We start from the raw sequence: 20,127 nt of genomic DNA on the forward strand, positions 1-20,127 counted from the left end.
CAATGAGAACCTGGGATTAATATGTCAAAACTTCTGTGGTGAATGATGCCAAGCTGATAATCATGGTTGTGAGACATTAGAATATCTTAAGCATGCAATGCAGTTTGTGTGCACCGCACAGATTGTAAAAGTTCAATTATAGTTTGAAAGGGATGAAGGGGACACCAAAGTGTTGCACTGACGTTAAAATGCACTACGTAGGATTACATCGGATATATAGCACAGAAACAGGCCATTCGGTCCAACCATCCATGCCGGTGTTTATGCTCCACTTGAGTCACCTCCCATCTTTCCTCATCTAAATCTATCAGCACAACCCTCTATACCCTCTCCCTCATATGGTTATCTAGCCTCCCTTAAATGCATTTATACTACAGGCAACTCTCGATTATCCGGGTCCCTCGGGGATTGGGCTATGCCGGGTAAACGATTTCTCCGTTAGAGCGAGTTGACTTTACTGTTAATACTTTCAGTACTGCAGGTGTGCTCTAACCAATAGCTGTAGCGTATCTTCTAATCCTTGAATTCTAGTCCTCTAGATCCAAAGACCATTAGGCTTGTTGATTACTTCTTGTAACTGTTCGTGGCATTTTAATGAATTATGAGAGGCAGTGGAACTGCTTGGGAGCAGCAGCGGGAGTTGAGGCAAGGCGGAGCCCTTAAAAGCAACATTCGAAAGGAACATCAGAGTGACATTGGCAGCATGCACACACACGGAATTTTAAATGACGTTACAAGGGTTTCCCATTGCATCCGTGTGCGGATAATCGAGAGTTGCCTGATTTGCTTTAACCATCCCTGTGGTAGCGAGTTCCATATTCTCCCCACTCTTTGGGTAATGAAGTTAATTCTGAATTCCCTACTGGATTTCTTGCTGACTATCTTATATTCATGGCCTCTAGTTATGCTCTTCCCCACAAGTGGAAACAATTTATCTTCGTATCCACGCTATCAAAACCTTTCAAGATTTTAAAGATCTCCATTCAGTCCCCCCTCAGCCTTTGCTTTTCAAGAGAAAAGAGACCCAGCCTTTCATCCGTTCCTCGATATGTATATCCTCGCATTTCTGGTATCATCCTTGTAAATATTCTCTGTACCCTCTCCAGTGCTTCTATATCCTTTTTATAATATGGCGACCAGAATTATACGCAGTACTCCAAGTGTGGTTTAACCAAGGTTCGATACAAGTTTAGCATAACTTCACTACTTTTCAATTCTATCGCTCTAGAAATAAACCCTAGTGCCTGGCTTGCTTTTTTATGGTCTTGTTAACCTGTGTCGATACTTTTAGTGATTTGTGTATTTGTACTCAGAGATACCTTGGTTCCTCTACCCCATTTAGATTCTTATTTTACCAAGTAATATGTGACCTCCCTATTTTTGTTACCAAAATGTAATACCTCACATTTATCAGAGTTGAATTTCATTTAAGAACTATATGCCCATTCTGCAAGTTTATCAGGGGGTGTCCATCTTGTTTGGGGCAGTAACTTTTAACTTTTAGAAAATTTAGCGCCTGGCGAAATGCTTTGCAGAATTGTGGGAAAGAGGGCATTTTCACCCCAGGAAAGAAGGAGGCGGTAAATGAGGCGATAATGGCCTCAGCTGGGAGATAAGAGAGTTAACCAATTTCAGCTGAGTCACATTCAGCAATCAGACGCCAGCTCTTAAAGGGGAGGTAATTCCAACCTGCTGCTGCTCATATTCAGCATTGCTGCACTTGAGTCAGTTGTGTGATTGTGGTACAGTGGTAAGCATGGTTCCTGCTAAGCAGTTGATCTGGGTTCAATTCCAAGCTATCACATTTGTTGCTTTCTACTCGAGGATTAAATGATCCTCTGGTTGCAGGCCGTTCTTACAGTAACATCTCAAGGATTTTGCCTGCGGCCACACTAGTCTGAAAATGCCCGATCTCATCTGGTCTTGGAAACTAAGCAGAATTCAAGCCTGGTTAGTACTTGGATGGGAGACTGCCAGGGAATATCAGGTGCAGTAGATTTCAGAGGGGGCACTTGTAAATTATATGATTTTAATGCCCAAAAAAAAAAAATCACAAATGAAAAAAAAAGAGGGCAGTTAAAAGTGTCTGGAGTGTCCCCAGATTGGGGGGGGGGGGCACTTGAACTAATGTTTATTTGTTTACTCTAAAAGAGTTGCTGCACTTGAGTCCGTCATCTGTGCATCTCAGCAACAGAGCCCTTTTGTCAAATGGCTGGTGCGAATCCCGCTTCAAGGGACAGGGCCACGTGGTTTAATGATGTGCTCTGGAGACATTGGTGGGGGCAGTGGAGAGAAGGAGGGAGTCGCTGTTCCCTCCATCGGGAAGGAGGCCATCTCCACAGGTTTTCAGGGCCATGTGGCGAGAGGTGGCCCAGTGCCGAAAGCAATTCAATGACCTCAGTCGGGTGGTGAAGGTGAGTACATGCTGCCACACCTCCTCCTCGCTCCACTCTCCTCTCTCCTCTCTCCACTCTCCACTCTCCACTCTCCACTCTCCACTCTCCACTCTCCACTCTCTCTTTTTTTCTCCTCTCTCTTTTTTTCTCCTCTCTCTTTTTTTCTCCTCTCTCTTTTTTTCTCCTCTCTCTTTTTTTTCTCCTCTCTCTCTTTTTTTTCTCCTCTCTCTCTTTTTTTTCTCCTCTCTCTCTTTTTTTTCTCCTCTCTCTCTTTTTTTTCTCCTCTCTCTTTTTTTTCTCCTCTCTCTTTTTTTTCTCCTCTCTCTTTTTCTCCTCTCTCTTTTTTTTCTCCTCTCTCTTTTTTTTTTTCTCCTCTCTCTTTTTTTTCTCCTTTCTCTTTTTTTTTCTCCTTTCTCTTTTTTTCTGCTTTCTCTTTTTTTTTCTCCTTTCTCTTTTTTTTTTTTCTCCTTTCTCTTTTTTTTTCTCCTTTCTCTTTTTTTTTTCTCCTTTCTCTTTTTTTTTCTCCTTTCTCTTTTTTTTTTCTCCTTTCTCTTTTTTTTTTCTCCTTTCTCTCTCTTTTTTTTTTCTCCTTTCTTTTTTTTTCCTCCTTTCTCTCTTTTTTTTTCCTCCTTTCTCTCTTTTTTTTTTCCTCCTTTCTCTTTTTTTTTTTCCTTTCTCTTTTTTTTTTTCTCCTTTCTCTTTTTTTTTCTCCTTTCTCTTTTTTTTTCTCCCTCCTCTCCCTCATTCATCATCATCAACCACCACAGGCGGTCCCTCAAACGAGGATGACTTGCTTCCATGAGTTCACAGGTGTTTCAAAGAAGAACCCGATGTTCCAGTCCTGAACTCCAATTGAGGGGGTGGAAGATGCTGGTGCGTGAATTTTTTTAACGTGTGGTGACTGTTGCACACCAGCCACTACATGGGCTTGACAGAGTTAGGTCTTGGTCCAGTGGCAAAGATTAACCAGGACGACTGGAGACCTGCTCTGCTGCATGGACCCAGCGCGCGCAGCACATATTGCAGTGTGGGCTCCACTATGTCCAGGCCCCTCAATATTTTGTACACCTCAATAAGGTCTCCTCATTGGAACAGAGGAGGTTGAGAGAACAAACCCTTCCTTTCCAATCTGTCCTCATAACTCCATTCCGGGCAGCATCCTAGTAAATCTCCTCTGCACCCTCTCTATTGCAATCACGTCCTTCCTATAATACAGTGACCAGAACTGCACGTAATATTCCAGCTGTGGCCTAACCAAAGTATTGTACAATTTAAGCATAACCTCCCTGCTCTTATATTCTGTGCCTCGGCCAATAAGGGCAAGCATTCCATATGCCTTCTTAACCACCTTATCCACCAGGCCTGCTACTTTTAGGGATCTGTGGACAAGCACTCCAAGGTCCCTTTGTCCATCTATACTATTAAGTGGACATAGACATAGAAACATAGACATAGAAAATAGGTGCAGGAGTAGGCCATTTGGCCTTTCGAGCCTGCACCAACATTTAATAAGATCATGGCTGATCCTTCCCTCAGTACCCCTTTCCTGCTTTCTCTACATACCCCTTGATCCCCTTAGCCATAAGGGCCATATCTAACTCCGTCTTGAATATATCAACAACTCTCTGCGGCAGGGAATTCCACAGGTTAACAACTCTCTGAGTGAAGACGTTTCTTCTCATCTCAGTCCTAAATGGCCTACCTCTTATCCTAAGATGGTGTCCCCTGGTTCTGGACTTCCCCAGAACATCAGGAACAATCTACCCACATCTAACCTGTCCCGTCCCGTCAGAATCTTGTATGTTTCTATGAAATCCCCTCTCATCCTTCTAAACTCCAATGTATAAAGGCCCAGTCGATCCAGTCTCTCCTCATGTCAGTCCAACCATCCCGGGAATCAGTCTGGTGAACCTTCGCTGCATTCCCTCAATAGCAAGAACGTCCTTCCTCAGATTAGGAGACCAAAAATGAACACAATATTCCAGGTGAGGCCTCACCAAGGCCCTGTACAACTGCAGCAAGAGCTCCCTGCTCCTATATTCCTAGCTATGAAGGCCAACATACTATTTGCCTTCTTCACCGCCTGCTGTACCTGTATGCCAACTTTCAATGACTGATGAACCATGACACCTAGGTCTCGTTGCACCTCCCCTTTTCCTAATCTGCCACCATTCAGATAATATTCTGTCTTCACGTTTTTGCCCCAAAGTGGATAACCTCACATTTATCCACATTATACTGCATCTGCCATGCATTTGCCCACTCACCTAACATGTCTAAGTCACCCTGTAGCCTCTTAGCGTCCTCCTCACAGCTCACACCGCCACCCAGTTTAGTGTCAGCTGCAAACTTGGAGATATTACACTCAATTCCTTCATCCAAATCATTGATGTATATTGTAAAGAACTGGGGTCCCAGCACTGAGCCCTGCGGCACTCCACTAGTCACTGCCTGCCATTCTGAAAAGGACCCGTTTATCCCGACTCTCTGCTTCCTGTCTGCCAACCAGTTCTCTATCCACGTCAGTATATACCCCCAATACCATGTGCTTTCATTTTGCACACCAATCTCTTGTGTGGGACCTTGTCAAAAGCCTTTTGAAAGTCCAAATACACCACATCCACTGGCTCTCCCTTGTCCACTCTACTAGTTACATCGTCAAAAAATTCCAGAAGATTTGTCAAGCATGATTTCCCCTTCATAAATCCATGCTGACTTCGACCTATCCTGTCACTGCTTTCCAAATGCGCTGCTATTTCATCCTTAATAATTGATTCCAACATTTTCCCCACCACTGATGTCAGGCTAACCAGTCTATAATTACCCGCTTTCTCTCTCCCACACTTTTTAAAAAGTGGTGTTACATTAGCTACCCTCTAGTCCATAGGAACTGATCCCGAGTCAATAGACTGTTGGAAAATGATCACCAAAGCATCCACTATTTCTTGGGCCACTTCCTTAAGTACTCTGGGATGCAGACTATCAGGCCCCAGGGATTTATCGGCCTTCAACCCCATCAATTTCCCTAACACAATTTCCCGCCTAATAAGGATATCCTTCAGTTCCTCCTTCTCACTAGACCCTCGGTCCCCACGTACTTCCGGAAGGTTATTTGTGTCTTCCTTTGTGAAGACAGAACCAAAGTATTTGTTCAATTGGTCTGCCATTTCTTTGTTCCCCATTATAAATTCACCTGAATCCGACTGCAAGGGACCTACGTTTGTCTTCACTAATCTTTTAGTCTTCACATATCTGTAGAAGCTTTTACAGTCAGTTTTTAAGTTCCCAGCAAGTTTCTTCTCGTACTCTATTTTCCCCCTCTTAATTAAACCCTTTGTCCTCCTCTGCTGAATTCTAAATTTCTCCCAGTCCTCAGGTTTGCTGCTTTTTCTGGCCAATTTATATGCCTCTTCCTTGGATTTAACACTGTTCTTAATTTCCCTTGTTAGCCATGGTTGAGCCACCTTCCCCGTTTTATTTTTACTCCAGACAGGGATGTACAATTGTTGAAGTTCATCCATGTGATCTTTAAATGTTTGTCATTGCTTATCCACCATCAACCCGTTAATTATCATTTGCCAGTCTATTCTAGCCAATTCACGTCTCAAACCATCGACGTTACCTTTCCTTAAATTCAGGACCCTAGTTTCTGAATTAACTGTGTCACTCTCCATCCGAATAAAGAATCCTACCATGTTATGGTCACTCTTCCCCAAGGGATCTCGCACAACAAGATTGCTAATTAGTCCTTTTTCAGTACACATCACCCAGTCTAGGATGGCCAGCTCCCTAGTTGGTTCCTCAACATATTGGTCTAGCAAACCCTCCCTAATACACTCCAGGAAATCCTCCTCTACTGCATTGCTACCAGTTTGGTTAGCCCAATCAATATGTAGATTAAAGTGACCCATGATAACTGCTGTACCTTTATTGCATGAATCTCTAATTTCTTGTTTGATGCTGTCCCCAACCTCACCAATACTGTTTGGTGGTCTGTACACAACTCCCACTAGCGTTTTCTGCCCTTGGCTTTCCGCAGCTCCACCCATACCGATTCCACATCATCCAAGCTAATGTCCTTTCTTATTATTGCATAAATTTCCTCTTTAACCAGCAATGCCACCCCGCCTCTTCTTTTCTGTCTATCCTTCCTGAATGTTGAATACCCCTGGATGTTGAGTTCCCAGCCTTGGTCACCCTGGAGCCATGTCTCAGTGATGCCAATTACATCATATCCGTTAACTGCTATCTGCGCAGTTAATTCGTCCACTTTATTCCGAATACTCCTCACATTGAGGCACAGAGCCTTCAGGCTTGTCTTTCTAACACACTTTGTCCCTTTAGAATTTTGCTGTAATGTGGCCCTTTTTGCTTTTTGCCTTAGGTTTCTCTGCCCTCCACTTTTACTTTTCTTCTTTCTATCTTTTGCTTCTGCCCCCATTCCCTCTGTCTCCCTGCATAGGTTCCCATCCCCCTGCCATATCAGTTTAACTCCTCCTGAACAGTACTAGCAAACACTCCTCCGAGGACATTGGTTCCAGTCCTGCCCAGGTGCAAACCGTTCGGTTTGTACTGGTCCCACCTCCCCCAGAACCGGTTCCAATGTCCCAGGAATTTGAATCCCTCCCTTCTGCACCACTCCTCAAGCCATGTATTCATCTGAGCTATCCTGCTATTCCCACTCTGACTAGCATGTGGCACTGGTAGCAATCTTGAGATTACTACTTTTGAGGTCCTACTTTTTAATTTAGCTCCTAGCTCTCTAAATTCGTCTTGTAGGACCCCATCCCTTTTTTTTACCTATATCGTTGGTACCTATATGCACCACAACAACTGGCTTTTCAGCCTCCCTTTTCAGAATGTCCTGCACCGCTCTGAGTCATCCTTGATCCTTGCACCAGGGAGGCAACATACCATCTTGAAGTCTCGGTTGCGGTTGCAGAAACGTCTATCTGTTCCCCTTACAATTGAATCCCCTATCACTCTAGCTCTCCCACTCTTTTTCCTGCCCTTCTGTGCAGCAGAGCCACCCATGGTGCCATGAACTTGGCTGCTGCTGCCCTCCCCTGATGAGTCATCCCCCTCAACAGTACCCAAAGCGGTGTATCTGTTTTGCAGTGGGATGACCGCAGGAGACTCCTGCACTACCTTCCTTGCACTGCTCTTCCTGCTGGTCACCCATCCCCTCTCTGGCTGTGTATCCTTTTCCTGTGGTAAGACCAACACACTAAACGTGCTATTCACGTCATTCTCAGCATCGTGCATGCTCCAGAGTGAATCCACCCGCAGCTCCAGGGCCGCAATGCGGTCTGTCAGGAGCTGCAGATGGATACACTTCCCGCACACGTAGTCGTCAGGGACACCAGAAGCGTCCCTGAGTTCCCACATAGTACAGGAGGGGCATAATACGTGTCCGAGCTGTCCTGCCATGAGTTAACCCTTAGATAAACTTAAATTGGCAACAACAATGCTAAAGGTTGCTTACTGGTATGTAAAAGAAAAACTACTTACCAATCACCAGCCAATCACTTACCCCCTTGGCTGTGACGTCACCTTTTGATTTCTTTCTACTTCTTTTTTGCCTCCCTGCTGCAGCTGCACCGGCTGCACTGACTGGGCCTCTCCGAACTGCCGACGCTCCTGTTGGGACTCTTGTAGGCCTCAGCAACATCCCGCTCCACCTCCTGACACCCTGCTGGCCTCTCGAACTGCTGACACTCCTGTTGGGACTCTTGTAGCCTCAGCAACGTCCCGCTCCACCTTCTGACTCCCCGCTGGTCTCTCTTTCTTTATTAGCCCTCCCAAAGTGCATCACCTCACACTTCTCTGAATTAAATTCCATTTGCCACTGCTCTGCCCACCTGACCAGTAGATTGATATCCTCCTGCAGCCCATGACTTTCCTCTTCATTTTCAACCACACAGCCAATTTTAGTGTTGTCTGCAAACTTTTGAATCATACTCCCTTTATTCAAATCGAAATTGTTGATATATACCACAAAAAGCAAGGGACCCAGTACTGAGCCCTGTGGAACCCCACTGGAAACATCCCTCCAATCACAGAAACATCCATCAATCATTACCCTTTGCTTCCTACCTCCAAGCCAATTTTGGATCCAACCTGAAACTTTGCCCTGTATCCCATGGGCTTTAACCTTCAGGACCAGTCTACCATGTGGGACCTTATCAAAAGCCTTGCTAAAGTCCATATATACATCGTACACACTACTCTCTTGGTTACCTCCTCAAAAAATTCAATCAGGTTAGTCAAACATGATCTTCCCTTAACAAATCCGTGCTGACTGTCCCTAATTAATCCTTGCCTTTCCAAATGTAGATTTATCCTGTCTTTCAGGATTTTTTCCAATAATTTTCCCACCACTGAGGTTAGGCTGACAGGCCTGTAATTACTCAGTCTATCCCTTTCTCTATTGTTAAACAAGGGTACTGCATTAGCAGTCCTCCAATCCTCCGGCACCATGCCCAGATCCAAAGAGGACTGGAAAATGATGGTCAAGGCCTCTGCTATTTCCTCTTTTACTTCGCTCAACAGCCTGGGATGCATTTCATCCAGGCCTGGGGATTTATCTACTTTCAAAGCTGCTAAACCCCTTAATACTTCCCCTCTCACTATATTTATTTCATCCAGAATATCACACTCCTCCTCAATAGCAGTATCTGCTTTGCCCCTTTCCTTTGTGAAAACAGATGCAAAGTATTCGTTAAGAACCCTACCAACTTTTTCTACCTCTACACAAAGATTAGCCTCATGGTCTCTAATAGGCCCTACCCTTTCGTTAGTTACCCTCTTACTGTTGCTGATGCTGTTGGGGAAAGTTTAAACAAGTTTGGCAGAGGGATGGGAACCGGATAACAAATTCAAAAGGGAAGGAAGTAAAGCAGAAATTGGATAGCAAGAATCTAGAAAGTGAATCTATAAGACAGAGGAAACAGGGTTTAGTAAGTAGTAAGCAAGGAGGTCTTCCTATGCTGAAATGTATATACTTTAATGCAAGGAGTATAGCGAATAAGGCGGATGAGCTAAGATCACAGGTAAACACTTGGGAGTATGACATTATAGCCATTACAGAAACATGGCTGAAAGAGGGGCAGGTTTTGCACATCAACATTCCTGGCTACAGGATTTTTAGGCAAAATAGAGCGGGCAAAAAGCGGGGGCAAGGGTCGCGGTACTGATTAAAGAAACTATTACAGCAGTGAGGAGGGATGATATGTTAGAGAAATCATCAAATGAGGCCATATGGGTCGAATTGAAAAATAAAAAAGGGGTGATCACACTGCTGGGCGTGTACGATAGAAAAATAATTCTAGAGTTCCCTGGTTGTCTAGAGGCTTACAGGGGAAGGTTAACAAAAAAAGGAATGCTTATGTCATATATCAACGGCTAAATACTGTAGAATCTTTAGAGGAATATAGAAAGTTAAGAGGCAAAATTAAAAATGATATTAGGAATGCTAAGAGACAGCACGAGAAATTCTTGCCCAGTAAAATTAAGGAAAACCCTAAGATGTTCAACCATGATAGTCATATCGTCCACATACATAGCTGGACTCTTACTCACACAAGTTCCTTTCTTTTGCAGGCCAAGATGGCACATAACAGAGAGGAGCAGCAGAGGACTGGAGGAGGGGAACCTGAACTGCGTCCGCTGTCTGACCTTGAGGAACGAGTGCTGGGGTTCACAGGTGGTGGGCACCATGGCAGGTGGAGACATCAACTCCGCTGGGGGCAACAATGGTATCTTTATCCCCTCTCCTTCTTTCATCCCACTTCCCCCTCACACCAGAAGGCTTTCTCACTTTCCAGCTCCTCATACTGTCTGCATTCCTTGCTCCATTCCTGCCTCACTGCCCTCACCTTAATGGACTCTTGTGCCATTTATGCTTTCAGATAACCAGCCAGCATATGTGGAGTGTGCACCTGAGCCCCCCAAGACAGTCAGGAGGGAGAGGAAGAGGAGGAGGAGGAGCCGGAGCCGAGCACTGCATCATTGCTTCTCTCACCCTGAGGCACCAGCTCAGATACTGGCACTACACGTTCATTAGAGGATAGATTATAAGAGGGGTCTGCACTAGGTGATGCACCAGGGCCTAGTGGGCTGCAGCAAGGCCAAGGGGAAAGGGAACCTCGGGAGCCATCTCCCAGGAGGACGAGTACTCAAAGGACGACCTCGATGGGGAGGCATTCACACAAAGGGTGATGGCCATGCACTGTGCACCATTGTGTCAGGGAGGTGACCGAGGCTCTCTACACCAGGAGGAACACATACATCACATTCCCAATGGGCAGAGATAAGCAGGACAAAAGAGCAAGAGGCTCATAGGTGCAATGGCAAAGGTGCCCGAGAGGCTCTCAGCAGTGGTAAGGAGCATGAAGGAGTCCGCCTCTAGCATTGCACAGAGTTCTGCTCACACCATGGAGCCCATCAGTCTCATCATCATCATAGGCAGTCCCTCGGAATCGAGGAAGACTTGCTTCCACTCCTGAAATGAGTTCTTTGGTGGCTGAACAGTCCAATATGAGAGCCACAGATTCTGTCACAGGTGAGACAGATAGTTGTTGAGGGAAGGGGTGGGTGGGACTGGTTTGCCGCATGCTCTTTCCGCTGTCTGCACTTGATTTCTGCATGCTCTCGACGTTGAGACTCGAGGTGCTCAGCACCCTCTCGGATGCACTTCCTCCACTTAGGGCGGTCTTGGGCCAGGGAGTCCCAGGTGTCAGTGGGGATGTTGCACTTTATCAGGGAGGCTTTGAGGGTGTCCTTGTAGCGTTTTTGCTGCCCACCTTTGGCTCGTTTGCCATGAAAGAGCTCCGAGTAGAGCACTTGCTTTGGGAGTCTCGTGTCTGGCATGTGGACTATGTGGCCTGCCCAGCAGAGCTGATTGAGTGTGGTCAGTGCTTCAATGCTGGGGATGTTAGCCTGAATGAGGACGCTGATGTTGGTGCGCCTGTCCTCCCAGGGGATTTGTAGGACTTTGCGGAGACATCGTTGGTGATATTTCTCCAACAACTTGAGGTGTCTACTGTACATGGTCCATGTTTCTGAGCCATACAGGAGGGCAGGTATTACTACAACCCTGAAGACCATGAGCTTGGTGGCAGTTTTGAGGGCCTGATCTTCAAACACACTTTTTGTCAGGCGGTCGAAGACTGCACTGGCGCACTGGAGGCGGTGTTGGATCTCATCATCGATGCCTGCTCTTGTTGATAGGAGGCTCCCGAGATATGGGAAGTGGTCCACGGTGTCCAGGGCCGCACCGTGGATCTTAATGACTGGGGGGCAGTGCTATGTGGGGAGGACAGTCTGGTGAAGGACCTTTATCTTACAAATGTTTAGCTTAAGGCCCATGCTTTCGAACACCTCAGTAAATACGTCGCCTATGTCCTGGAGTGCAGCCTCTGTATGTGCGCAGACGCAGGCGTTGTCCGCGTACTGTAGCTCGACGACAGAGGTTGGGGTGGTCTTGGACCTGGCCTGGAGACGATGAAGGTTGAACAGGTTCCTACTGGTTCTGTAGTTTAGTTCCACTCCAGCGGGGAGCTTGTTGACTGTGAGGTGGAGCATGGCGGCAAGAAAGATTGAGAAGAGGGTTGGAACGATGGCGCAGCCCTGTTTGACCTCGATCCGGATGTGGATTGGGTCTTTTAATGGATCCATTGGTAAGGATCATGGCCTGCATGTCATCGTGGAGCAGGCGCGGGATGGTGCCGAACTTTTGGGGGCATCCGAAATGGAGGAGGACGCTCCATAGACCCTCGCGGTTGACAGTGTCAAAGGCCTTTGTAATGTCGAAGAAGGCCATGTATAAGGGCTGGCGTTGTTCCCTGCATTTTTCCTGTAGCTGTTGCGCTGAAAAATTCATATCCGTTGTGCCCCATCGGGGACGAAATCCACACTGTGACTCCAGGAGGAGCACCTCGGCCACGGGAAGAAGACGGTTGAGGAGGACTCTAGCGGCGACTTTCCCAATGGCTGATAACAGGGAGATTCCTCTGTAGTTGCCACAATCAGACTTGTCCCCTTTTTTAAAGATGGTCACGATTACTGCATCTCTGAGATCCCCCAGCGTGCTCTCCTCCCTCCAGATGAAAGAGATGAGGTTGTGTATTCGTGCCAGCAGTGCCTCTCCGCCATACTTCAGTGCCTCAGCAGGGATTCCGTCCACACCCGTAGCCTTGTTGTTTTTCAGCTGTCTTATGGCTTTTTCTACCTCGTGCAGTGTTGGGGTCTCTGAAGTGGTGGCGGGTAAAATAATGCGGGATGGAGTCAAGAACACTCAAGTCAAAGGCAGAGTCTCGATTGAGGAGATCTTCGAAGTGCCCTGACTGCCTCAGTGTCCTTGATGAGAGTTTCCCCGTTCTTGGCCAGCAGTGGGGTGGGGCCTTGGGTGTTTGGCCCATAGGTGGCCTTGACTGCGATGAAGAATCCTCGCACATCATGGTTGTCAGCCAGCTGCTGTATCTCCTGTGCTTTCTTCATCCACCACCTGTTCTTTATGTCATGTATTCAACCAGCATTGTAACCCATGTATAAACTAACCCAAGTTGTACACTGTAAACAATGACCACTAGGTGATGAACTTGTGGGAGACACTCCTAACCTGGACCTGCAGGAAAAAAGGGGAAGCTCCACCCACTTTCATCACTTGAGTGTTAAGGAATAAAGGACAGGTCACAGACTGACCTTCTGTCAAGCATGGGCCTCGTGTGCATTTATACTGTATAGTAAGGATGTATCAATGGCGACGAGAAACTGGGATTTAAACCTCGCGAGCATAGCCACTAGCAGAACAGATGAGAGGTACTGTGTTAAGGAATGGTTGGGACAGAGATTCAACATTGTTAAAGCAGCACACAGTTCTCCAGGCAGACAAGGACAATCGGGCATGCCCCAACATGTAGTCGAACCCAGAGGGGGAGTTTGACAGAGACAATGGCAAGCTGAACGGCAATTCACGCCATTGCAAGGGACAATGCGGCCAGTAATGGGGCCATCAACGCCTGTTAATGGCGCACTCAAGGACAGTCACAGGGGCAGTCAGGGACGATCGACTGGCAAGGGATTTTTTGTTTCCAACAACAGCTCATGTTGGAGGCGTGGAGGCACACACTCAGCCGGAGGTTGCAAAGATGAGCAAAATACCTGCAGAAATTGCAGAAATGAACGCTGGGGGAAATCGCTGGAAGCTGAAGTTCAGCGAGTTCATGTAGAGCACGTATACAGTTCATACACCAGGACGCCACCGATAATGATGAAAGTGCTCCTCAATGGCATCCCAGTATCAATGGAGCTAGACACGGGGGCCAGCCAGTCCCTGATGGGTATCAAACAGTTCGAAAAGTTGTGGGCGTCCAAGGTCAGGAGGCCAAAATTATCACTGATTGACGAACAGCTACGGACATATACAAAGAAGAACATTCCGGTGCTAGGCAGCGCCACGGTAGTCATGACCCACAAAGATTCGGGGAACAGGTTGCCACTCTGGGTTGTCTTGGGGGACGGTCCCGCACTACTGGGGAGGAGTTGGCTTGCTGTCATGAACTGGAAATGGGGCGATGTCAATGCAATTTCCTCTGTGGAGCGAGTATCATGCTCACAGATCCTGGACAAATTTGACTCATTATTTCAAGCCGGCATTGGCACTTTCATGAGGGCCAAGTTAGTGATTCACATAAACCCGGACACCAGGCCAGTACACCACAAGGCCAGAGCGGTGCCGTACGTGATGCGGGAAAAGATAGAAGGCGAATTGGACCGCCTGTTGAGGGAAGGCATCATCTCGCCAGTCAAATTCAGTGACTGGGCGAGCCCGATTGTGCCGGTGCTCAAGGCGGATGGGTCGGTCAGGATATGTGGTGATTACACGGCCACCATCAATCGGGTGTCACTCCAAGACCAGTACCCGCTACCGAGAGTGGAGGACCTCGTTGCAACGCTATCCGGTGGCAAACTTTTTTCAAAATTGGACCCGACCTCAGCTTACATGACCCAGGAGCTGGCGAGTGAGTCGAAGAAACTGACCACCATCACGACACACAAGGGGTTATTTGAGTACAACAGATGTCCGTTCTTGATTCGCTCGGCCGCCGCGATCTTCCAACGAAATATGGAAAGCCTCCTCAAGTCGATTCCAGGGATGGTGGTTTTTCAGGACGACATCCTCATCACGGGTTACGATACTGAAGAACACCTCCACAACCTGGAGGAGGTGCTACGCAGACTGGACCGGGTAGGGCTGCGACTGAAAAAGGCGAAGTGCATCTTCCTAGCTCCAGAAGTAGAATTCCTGGGGCTGAGGGTAGGAGCAGACGGGATCAGATCTACTGCGTCCAAGACGGAAGCGATCCAGAGAGCACCCAGACCCCGTAACATGACAGAGCTGCGCTCGTTCCTGGGGCTCCTGAACTATTTTTGTAACTTTCTTCCCAAATTGAGCATGCTGCTAGAGCCGCTACATGTGCTCCTACGCAAAGGTCGCGAATGGGTTTGGGGGGACAGCCAGGAAAGAGCTTTTAATAGAACACGCAATTTGTTATGTTCCAAATATCTGTAACGCTATATGACCCTTTAAGGAACTTGTGTTAACGTGCAATGCGGCGTCCTATGGTGTCGGGCGTGTGTTTCAGCATGTTAATGCCAAGGGTCAGTTACAGCCGGTAGCTTATGCCTTAAGAGGTCTGCCCCAGGCAGAAAGGGGCTACGGGATGGTAGAAAAGGAGGCGCTTGCATTTGTATATGTGGTAAAGAAAATGCACCAGTAGCTGTATGGCAAGAAATTTGAGCTGGAGACAGATCACAAACCCGTAACGTCCCTTTTGGCCGACAACAAGGCCATAAATGCAAACGCATCGGCCCGCATACAGAGGTAGGCACTCACGTTAGCCGCCTGTGACTATACAATTCGGCATAGACCGGACATCGAAAACTGCGCAGATGCACTCAGCAGGCTCCCACTAGCCACCACTGAGGGGGCTACTGAGCATGCTGCTGAGATGGTCATGGCTCTTGAAGCTTTTGGAAGCGAAGGCTCACCCATGACAGCCCGTCAGATTAAAGTCTGGACAAATAGAGACCCACTTTTGTCTCTACTCAAGAAATATATCCTGAATGAGGACTGGGCAGCCACGTACAGGGCATGCCCTGATGAATTTAAACCATTTCACAGGCGCAGGGATGAACTCTCGATTCAGGCCGATTGCCTAGAAACATAGAAACATAGAAAATATGTGCAGGAGTAGGTCATTCGGCCCTTCGAGCCTGCACCACCATTCAATGAGTTCATGGCTGAACATGCAACTACAGCACCCCATTCCTGCTTTCTCACTGTACCCCTTGATCCCCCTAGTAGTAAGGACTACATCTAACTCCTTTTTGAATATATTTAGTGAATTGGCCTCAACAACTTTCTGTGGTAGAGAATTCCACAGGTTCACCACTCTCTGGGTGAAGAAGTTTCTCCTCATCTCGGTCCTAAATGGCTTACCCCTTATCCTAAGACTGTGACCCCTGGTTCTGGACTTCCCCAACATTGGGAACATTCTTCCTGCATCTAACCTCTCTAAACCTGTCAGAATTTTAAACGTTTCTATGAGATCCCCTCTCATTCTTCTGAACTCCAGTGAATACAAGCCCAGTTGATCCAGTCTTTCTTGATATGTCAGTCCCGCCATCCCGGGAATCAATCTGGTGAACCTTCGCTGCACTCCCTCAATAGCAAGAATGTCCTTCCTCAAGTTAGGAGACCAAAACTGTACACAATACTCCAGGTGTGGCCTCACCAAGGCCCTGTACAACTGTAGCAACACCTCCCTGCCCCTGTACTCAAATCCCCTCGCTATGAAGGCCAACATACCATTTGCTTTCTTAACCGCCTGCTGTACCTGCATGCCAACCTTCAATGACTGATGTACCATGACACCCAGGTCTCGTTGCACCTCCCCTTTTCCTAATCTGTCACCATTCAGATAATAGTCTGTTCTCTGTTTTTACCACCAAAGTGGATAACCTCACATTTATCCACATTATACTTCATCTGCCATGCATTTGCCCACTCACCTAACCTATCCAAGTCACTCTGCAGCCTCATGGCATCCTCCTCGTAGCACACACTGCCACCCAACTTCGTGTCATCCGCAAATTTGGAGATACTACATTTAATCCCCTCGTCTAAATCATTAATGTACAATGTAAACAGCTGGGGCCCCAGCACAGAACCTTGCGTTACCCAACTAGTCACTGCCTGCCATTCTGAAAAGTACCGATTTACTCCTACTCTTTGCTTCCTGTCTGCCAACCAGTTCTCAATCCACGTCAGCACACTACCCCCACTCCCATGTGCTTTAACTTTGCACATTAATCTCTTGTGTGGGATCTTGTTGAAAGCCTTCTGAAAGTCCAAATACTCGTTCTCCCTTGTCCATTCTACTGGAAACATCCTCAAAAAATTCCAGAAGATTTGTCAAGCATGATTTCCCTTTCACAAATCCATGTTGACTTGGACCTATCATGTCACCTCTTTCCAAATGCGCTGCTATGACATCCTTAATAATTGATTCCATCATTTTACCCACTACCGATGTCAGGCTGATCGGTCTATAATTCTCTGTTTTCTCTCTCCCTCCTTTTTTAAAAAGTGGGGTTACATTGGCTACCCTCCACTCAATAGGAACTGATCCAGAGTCTATGGAATGTTGGAAAATGACTGTCAATGCATCCGCTATTTCCAAGGCCACCTCCTTAAGTACTCTGGGATGCAGTCCATCAGGCCCTGGGGATTTATCGGCCTTCAATCCCATCAATTTCCCCAACACAATTTCCCGACTAATAAGGATATCCCTCAGTTACTCCTTCTTACGAGACCCTCTGACTCCTTTTATATCCAGAAAGTTGTTTGTGTCCTCCTTAGTGAACAGCGAACCAAAGTACTTGTTCAATTGGTCTGCCATTTCTTTGTTCCCCGTTATGACTTCCCCTGATTCTGACTGCAGGGGACCTACGTTTGTCTTTACTAACCTTTTTCTCTTTACATATCTATAGAAGCTTTTGCAGTCCGTCTTAATGTTCCCTGCAAGCTTCCTCTCGTACTCTATTTTCCCTGCCCTAATCAAAGCCTTCGTCCTCCTCTGCTGAGTTCTAAATTTCTCCCAGTCCCCGGGTTCGCTGCTATTTCTGGCCAATTTGTATGCCACTTCCTTGGCTTGAATACTATCCCTGATTTCCCTTGATAGCCACGGTTGAGCCACCTTCCCTTTTTTATTTTTACGCCAGACAGGGATGTACAATTGTTGTAGTTCATCCATGCGGTCTCTAAATGTCTGCCATTGCCCATCCACAGTCAACCCCTTCAGTATCATTCGCCAATCTATCCTAGCCAATTCACGCCTCATACCTTCAAAGTTACCCTTCTTTAAGTTCTGGACCATGGTCTTTGAAATTACTGTTTCATTCTCCATCCTAATGCAGAATTCCACCATATTATGGTCACTCTTCCCCAATGGCCCTCGCACAACGAGATTGCTAATTAATCCTCTCTCATTGCACAACACCCAGTCTAAGATGGCCTGCCCCCCTCGTTGGTTCCTCGACATATTGGTCTAGAAAACCATCCCTTATGCACTCCAGGAAATCCTCCTCCATCGTATTGCTTCCAGTTTGGTTAGCCCAATCTAGATGCATATTAAAGTCACCCATGATAACTGCTGCACCTTTATTGCATGCACCCCTAATTTCCTGTTTGATGCCCTTCCCAACATCACCACTATTGTTTGGAGGTCTGTACACAACTCCCACTAACGTTTTTTGCCCTTTGGTGTTCTGCAGCTTTACCCATATAGGTTCCACATCATCCAAGCTAATGTCCTTCCTAACTATTGCATTAATCTCCTCTTTAACCAGCAATGCTACCCCTCCTCCTTTTACTTTTATTCTATCCTTCCTGAATGTTGAATACTCTTGGATGTTGAGTTCCCAGCCCTGATCATCCTGGAGCCATGTCTCTGTAATCCCAATCACATCATATCTGTTAACATCTATTTGCACAGTTAATTCATCCACTTTATTACGGATATTCCTTTCATTAAGACACAAAGCCTTCAGGCTTGTTTTTTTTAACACCCTTTGTCCTTTTAGAATTATGATGTAGTGTGGCCCTTTTTGTTTCTTGCCTTTGTTTACTCGGCCTTCCACTATTGCTTTTTACCTTTCTACCATCTGTTTCTGACTCCATATTACTTCACCCTGTCTCACTGCATAGGTTCCCATCCCCCTGCCATATTAATTTAAACATTCCCGAACTGCATTAGCAAATGTTACCCCCAGGACATCAGTTCCAGCCCTGCCCAAGTGCAGACCGTCCCTTTTGTACAGGTCCCACTTCTCCCAGAACTGGTTCCAATGTCCCAGGAATTTGAATCCCTCCCTCTTGCACCACTGCTCAAGCCTCATATTTATTCTAACTATCCTGCTCCCTCTACTCTGATTAGCACGTGGCACTGGTAGCAATCCAGAGATTACTACCTTTGAGGTCCTACTTTTTAATTTAACTCCTAGCTCCCTAAATTCAGCTTGTAGGACCTCTTCCCGCTTCTTACCTACATGTACCAAGACAACTGGCTGTTCACCCTCCCTCTCCAGAATGCTCTGCATCCGCTCCGAGACATCCTTGACCCTTGCACCAGGGAGGCAACATACCATCCTGGAGTCTCGGTTGCGGCTGCAGAAACTCCTATTCCCCTTACAATAGAGTCCCCTATCACTATAGCTCTCCCACTCATTTTCCTGCCCTTCTGTGCAGCAGAGCCACCCATGGTGACATGAACCTGGCTGCTGGTCCCTTCCCCTGGTCAGTCGTCTCCCCCAACAGTATCCAAAATGGTATATCTGTTTTGGAGTGAGATGACCGCAGGGGACTCCTGCACTACCTTCCTGCTCTTGACTTGTCTCTTGGTCACCCATTCACTATCTGTCCTAACCCTTACCTGCGGTGTGGCCAACTCAGTAAATGTGCTATCCACAACATTCTCAGCATCGCGCATGCTCCAGAGTGAGTCCAACCGCAGCTCTAGTGCCGTCATGCGGTATGTCAGGAGCTGCAGCTGGACACACTTCCCACACACATAGTAGTCAGGGACTCCCACATAGCACAGGAGGAGCCTGACATGGGTCCAAGCTCTCCTGCCATGACTTAACCCTTAAATTAATTTACTTACTAAAATTTACTTAAACACCAAACAGCTACTTAGTAGTTCGCTGCCAATTAAACCAATCTAAAAGTCAGTCTAAAAGGGAGTTATACTTACCAGTCGAACAGCCAACCACTTACCAGCTTGACTGTGACATCACCTCTCAATTTTGCACCCCTCTATCTTTGTCTGCAGTTGGTTGGGCTGGTCTCTGGGCCTCCGTCTCCAACTCTCGCACTCCTTATCAGTTGCTCTAGTGTCAGCACTGGTAGGAAAAACAAGACAAAACAGCACCTGCTACCCCCACTTGCCCAAACTCACCCACTTACCAAACTCATGAATGCCACCCTATGCTGTTGCACTCCGTGCTCTGCACGAGCTGCCTCTTTTTAAACTGTATCTAGGTCAGATGACTCACTACTGGTCAGTCATTTACAGAACTGGTTTTAACTAGCTGCTAATTGCCTCCTACTGGAGAGTTACATTGTTTTTCTCTGCCTAAACCTGAAAGATTTCCAACTATTTAACTT

General features: G+C 46.8%; 1 pseudogene; it reads left to right on the forward strand.

The window, feature by feature from the left end:
- The first annotated feature begins 1,879 nt into the window (after positions 1-1,879).
- On the forward strand, positions 1,880-1,999 carry LOC139226118 (5S ribosomal RNA; annotated as a pseudogene).
- The last annotated feature ends 18,128 nt before the right edge of the window (positions 2,000-20,127 follow it).

This window comes from Pristiophorus japonicus, chromosome 15, assembly GCF_044704955.1.
Source record: "Pristiophorus japonicus isolate sPriJap1 chromosome 15, sPriJap1.hap1, whole genome shotgun sequence".
NCBI classification, from domain to species: domain Eukaryota; kingdom Metazoa; phylum Chordata; class Chondrichthyes; family Pristiophoridae; genus Pristiophorus; species Pristiophorus japonicus.